The sequence below is a fragment of the Staurois parvus genome, unplaced genomic scaffold (assembly GCF_062004578.1).
Source record: "Staurois parvus isolate SC_StPar_1 unplaced genomic scaffold, SC_StPar_1.0 ptg000001l, whole genome shotgun sequence".
In the NCBI taxonomy this organism is placed as follows: Eukaryota; Metazoa; Chordata; class Amphibia; order Anura; family Ranidae; genus Staurois; species Staurois parvus.
Genome location: NW_028317797.1, coordinates 1,574,021 through 1,580,020, shown reverse-complemented (window position 1 = coordinate 1,580,020; position 6,000 = coordinate 1,574,021).

Here is a 6,000-nt window from a genome sequence, read left to right as displayed (position 1 = left end):
TGTATTGTTTTATGTGAGAGTTTACATATACTTTAATATCGCTTTACAGCAACTTTTTAATTTTGTCGATGTTTGTACAAATGTCTGCTTTAGTCTGTTGTCTGTGACCCAATTATTCCCCCACTTGTCACTGCAATTTTATCTTAGGTGTAGCATAGAAAAGGTGAAATTAAGCTGGCCATACAGTTCCAGTTTTTTGTTCAGTCAGCAGGCTGAATGAAAAAAAAAACGAACTCAATCTGCCATCCACACATTCGAGATGGATATAGGAATCCTCCCCGCTGCGCTATTGCATTCTGACCGAGGGACTCCTCCACTATCACAATACACAGATCAGCACTGCAGCCACTGATCAAGCAGCTTTTATCCGACAGGGCGTTTGAAGAGAAATCATTCAGTAGATCGGCTTCTGTTCAGCAGCAGTGGCCACACAAGGACCAAAATTCAGCCAGTCCCTGCTGAGCTTGCCAAATTTTAATCCATCTATGACCACCTTTTAGGCATCAGTTTCAACCCACATGACAGCTCTGCCCTTGCAATGACAGTCACGTTTCAATGGGCTGGGGAGTGGTTACAGATGCAGATCAGTTATTGACTTTTGACAAATGTCAAAATTTACATATCAATACAGTCCTTTAGTCTGCTAACACTGCACATTTTGGGGAAAGGAGGGAGGCAACTGATGGAGCAGACTATGAATTACATTCTTGAGAAATGAAAAAAAGTGTGGCATCCCTGATTGTCTGTTTTACATTATTATTATTTTTTTATTTTGAGAAGGAAGTTTTACATTAAATATAAAGGCTGGGAATACACAGGAGTGTCTGCTTTGTGAAGCCTTTATCACAGATGTTTAATACAATGTTCATATTTTAAATGTATCCTTATAGAACAGAGCAGCCTTTTTCAATCAGCGTGCCTTGGCACCCAGGGGTGCCTTGGCAAAGTGCCTAAAAATACCCCAAATTGCCCAAAAATTGTATATAAGCCAATAGGTGGATCAAGTACAGTCAGTATTGATAGAGGAATCCCTCCCACAAAGCCACTGTGTTGTCCCGGCGGGGGGCAGGGGGAATGGTGCCCGCCAGGAGAACAGTGATTACTGCTAGCAGCTATAATAGCCATTAGCAATAATCGCATGTGTAGTCCAACAGGCTGGTTGTACCCAAGTTGATAGATTCATTGTGCCCATACATGGTTCGAATCTCGGTCAGTCCCTGCTGAACCGGACGAGATTTGAACCATCTATGACCATCAGTGGATTGTGGAAGACTTCCACGATCTAGAAATAGTGATTCTCACAGCCATAAAGATGAAAGCTATCAATCTTTTTGTGGCTCTCAGTGCTCCCTCCACTGGGTGGCCAAGTAATGACTGTTGGGGGGATTTACTGAGGTTGACACTGGTAAGAGAGTCAATAAAATTATAGGTACGAATCCAAAACCTTTTGACTTTTGGACATGTCCACCATATGTGATAAGCTGTACCCTCCTGACCACAACCTCTAAAACAAAGGAGGGAAGTTCCCGGTACTCTAGCTGAAACCGTATACAATACGTATATCTCTGAAAACAAATGATTTATAAACACCAGGAAAATCTGGGTTCACTGCATACTTCTGTTACATTCTTACATCTTTGCAATACATGCAAATTGTGCCATGTTTTTTCCATTTGAAGAACCTGCGAGTACAAAATAAAATCCTGTTTATCTGTCAGAAACACACTCAGTTCTTGAAAACAAAGTTCACCTTTCCAAAAACTGGCCCATGTGGACATGGGGCCCCAGCAGTTTTAAATACACTTTGCAGTTTTTAAAAATATTGTTTAATGTAAATGCCATGCCTTTAGCCCATCTGTCACCCATGAAGCCTAACCATATTATTTCAAAGTTTACATTCCTATGTCCTGACTTGTTTTCAAGACATTGGCTACAACAAAATGGCCATTAAGCCTTCTTCCTTGGGGACAGCTAAAGTAATAACCCCATTATGTGTTCTCGAAGAAGAAGACTCAGTGATTTTGTTGTAGCCCACAGTATAAGATGGAAAGTGGCTGCAGCAATATGAGAATCCTGGTGGTTGCTGAGGCAGGAAAGAGTGCACTGCACATGAGCAGCTTTTGAATGAGGAAGTACGTTCGCTCCTGAGATTCTGGGGTTGAGCACCCGACACATGCTGTGTATTGGAAGTAAGCCACAACATACGGATGCAAACTTTGGGAGTATTTTGGTCAGGCTTTATGGGTGACAGCAACATTGGCTGTCACAGCAGTCACATGATCAGAAAGCTGCCAATGGCAATATTCATCGGGAGCTTAACGATCCCTGCCAGCTACTGTGCTGGGAGCATGCAGGAATTGCATTCTCAGCGTAGTAAGTTGTTCATACAGGGTAGCACATATGTGGCCACTCGGAGTTCAGACTGGGCGAAAAGCCCCATATATGCGCACATCTGGCGCAAAGTGAGTAAACTACTGGCTCAGTTTATATCAAAGGTGAATTCGGTATTTAAGCTTTGCTGTGGGCTGACAACACACAGCTTTTTCGTGGATTGATTGTAGTCAGCCATGCTCAGTGTCTTTTTCTAAACTACTCCCAGATGTCTACAACATAAAGGCTAATCATTCTGTAATGCAAGCTAAGAACTAGGACTCTTTGGGATAATACAAGAAATGTGCAGATAAAACAGGACAGCTCTGAATTCCTGAAAAGACTGTAGTGAGTGGATAAGGCAGCTCCCCTTATTAGCTTGTACAATATATGACTACGCCAACATGTTACTGCTCTTTCCAGCAGGTTGTTAAGCCGGTTCCTGCTGCAGGCCTACCTTCATTATCAGGCAGTTAAGGGAAGTCAGAAACCAAGTCACTTAACAGGGCTCACTTCTACACAGATTTAATGCAGTCATGGAAAGATTTACTTCGAGAGGCCTCACTTAATATCAGTAGCTCTAGGTATCTACCTCCAGGGTCCCATTCCAAAAACAGGACCCTTTAGATGGCATGACTCAAGGCTTTTGGTACATTTCAGGAAAAGGTGAACCCATGCACCCCACAGCAGTGGCAACCCATTGGCAGGCCAACCACTTCACTCTAAGCCAGAGCCCACCATGGTGCCAAGCACCTTTTCTACTCTCCTTCGCACTCACTCACCCATTACAGACACAGAATGCCTAGTCAGATTCGGATTGCCTTTTAACAGATTTACATTAAAGTAACTTGTTACTAAACAATCTTTTTTTCACAAAAAGGCATTTCCAATATGGAAGCATAAGGTATGTTTTGACAGAACAAACAATTTTCATAATTGCTAGTACTTGGGTGCTAACAGTGTCATGGGTGCTCAATCATCCAAGTGGAGGAGGAGTCTTTCTGGCTCAACTATACATTAACTGGCCTTTTTATTAGGTACACCTGTTCAATTGCTTGGTAACACAAATTGCTACTCAGCCAATGGCATGGCAGCAATGCATTTAGGCATCTAGATGGGGCGAAGATGACTTGCTGAAGTTCAAACCGAGCATCAGAATGGGGAAGAAATGGGATTTAAGCTACTTTGAACATGGCATGGTTGTTGGTGTCAAACAGGCTGGTCTGAGTATTTCAAAAACTGCTGATCTGCTTGGATTTTCACGCACAGCCATCTCCAGGGTTTACAGAGAGTGGTCCGAAAAAGAGAAAATATCTGGCAGCGAGACAGTGAGCAGCAGTTGTGTGGACCAAAATGCCTTGGTGATGTCAGAGGTCAGAGAAGAATGGGCAGACTAATTTGAGATGATAGAAAAGCAACAGTAACTCAAATAACCACTTGTTACTAACAAAGTATGCAGAATATCATCTCTAAATGCACAACTCGTCGACCCTTAAAGCAGATGGGCTACAGCAGCAGAAGATCACACCTGGTGCCACTCCTGTCAGCTAAGAACAGGAAGCAGAGGCTACAATTCACACAGGCTCAGCATAATTGCACAATAGAAGATTGTAAAAACGTTGCCTTGTCTGATGAGTCTTGATTTCATCTGCAAATTTCAGATGGTAGTGTCAGAATTTGGCGTAACAAAATGAAAACATGGATCCATCCTGCCTTGTATCAATGGTTCAGGCTGGTGGTGTGATGTTGACCATTGTTTAAATGCCATGGCCTACCTGAGTATTGACCATTTCCATCCCTTTATGACTACAGTGCACCCATCTTCTGATGGCTACTCCCAGGAGGATAATGCACCATGCCACAAAGCTCAGATCATCTCAAACAGATTTCTTGAACATGACAATCAGTTCACTGTACTCCAATGGCCTCCACAGTCACCAGATTTCAATCCAATAGAGCACCTTTGGGATGTAGTGGAATACAGTGTGATGCTATCGTGTCAATATGGACCAAAATCTCTGAGGAATGTTTCCAACACCTTGTTGAATATAAGCCATGAAGAAGTAAGGCAGTTCTCAAGGCAAAAGGGGGTCCAACCCGATACTAGCAAAGTGTACCTAATAAAGTGCCCGGTGAGTGTATGTAGACCTCTCAAGTTGGGCTCCTTCTGGCTCCACTATATACAGGTGCTCAGTTAGTCTCCTAAAAAGGTGGAAACTGTCCTTTCTGTCCCCTGAACGAAGGGTAAAATCCTTAACAGCATTCCCAGCACTTTTAATTCTTTATTCCAGTGCACTTTTGCGGTCCTCCAAAGGGAAAGCCTTCGCGTAAGATTTGCCTGGACCTCACATCTTTGCTCCTGTTCCCATGAAAAAGACACGCAATTAGTTGGGAAGCAGACCCACTTACTGGAAGAACTAAACTGTGATGGTGGTTGTCCTGTTTTACAATCAGGCCTACTCTCTGTGATGCAGTACATGGTATTTATTTACCATGCCCATGCTAAAATGGCCACCGCAGTTTTGCAAGAGCTTGGTGTTAAATTGAGACACATACCTCTCCAAGTTGGAGCCCAGAGCCCACAGCTGTAGACATATCATGCATATGCTGGTCCCAAATAGAAAATTCCTACATAGGTAAATTGTGAACATGTTGTTGCATTTAATGGCACCTGTGAGCATTGCAACAGAATTCTCTAAGGGAATACAATGGAATCCTTCAACACCTTGCTACAAAATCAACAGCTTTTTTTGTTCTGCATTTATTGAAGAGATTTAACAAAATACTTTCAATTCTATATTGCATATTAAATAAACCAATCATGGGAAAACTAGATAAGTTCATTGTTAGAGTTTACATACACTTTACAGGAAACCTTTAGGGAACAAAAAATGTAAGCCTGCCACTGCACAGCAGGCACCATAAGGGCTCACATGCATAGGATTTGAAAAGCAATTCAGGCAGCATTTACCATGCATTAACCTCTTGCCGTCCGCCTGCTGTTTATAAACGGCAGGGCGGTGGCAGTCCAAGGTCGGGTTGCCGTTCCTAAACGGCACCCGCCTTTTCTAGATGTGCGCGCTCCCTAGGAGCGCGCACCACCGCGATCCGGTGTCCGCTGTGTCCTCCGGACACAGTGAAACACCGATCGTCGGACGGGACCTCTGTACGAGGTCCCGGTCATGTGATCACTGATTGGCGAATCAGTGATCACATGCAAAGTAGTAAGCAAGATGTCACTTGTGACATCATTGCTTACTACGTGTGAAATCTGTGAATGATCACAGAGGTCACATGGTACAAGGCTATTCACAACAGCCTTGTACCATGTGACAAGCTGTGACCAATCACAGCTCACTCAGAATTTCTCAATGACTGCAAGAATGCAGACAGAGAGAAAGAGAAATGATTGCTTTTACATCCTATATGGGTGTAAAAGCAATCAGTGTAAAAAAAAAAAAAAAAATCTTCATCACCCCCCACAAGTAGTACAATGTCACCATGGTGACACTGTACTGCTAGGGTGACAGTATGTAAAAATAAAAAATAAAAATAAAAAATAATATAAAAAAAAATAAAATAAAAATGTAAAAAAAAATGTTTAAAAATTATAATGTTTGGTTATAAACT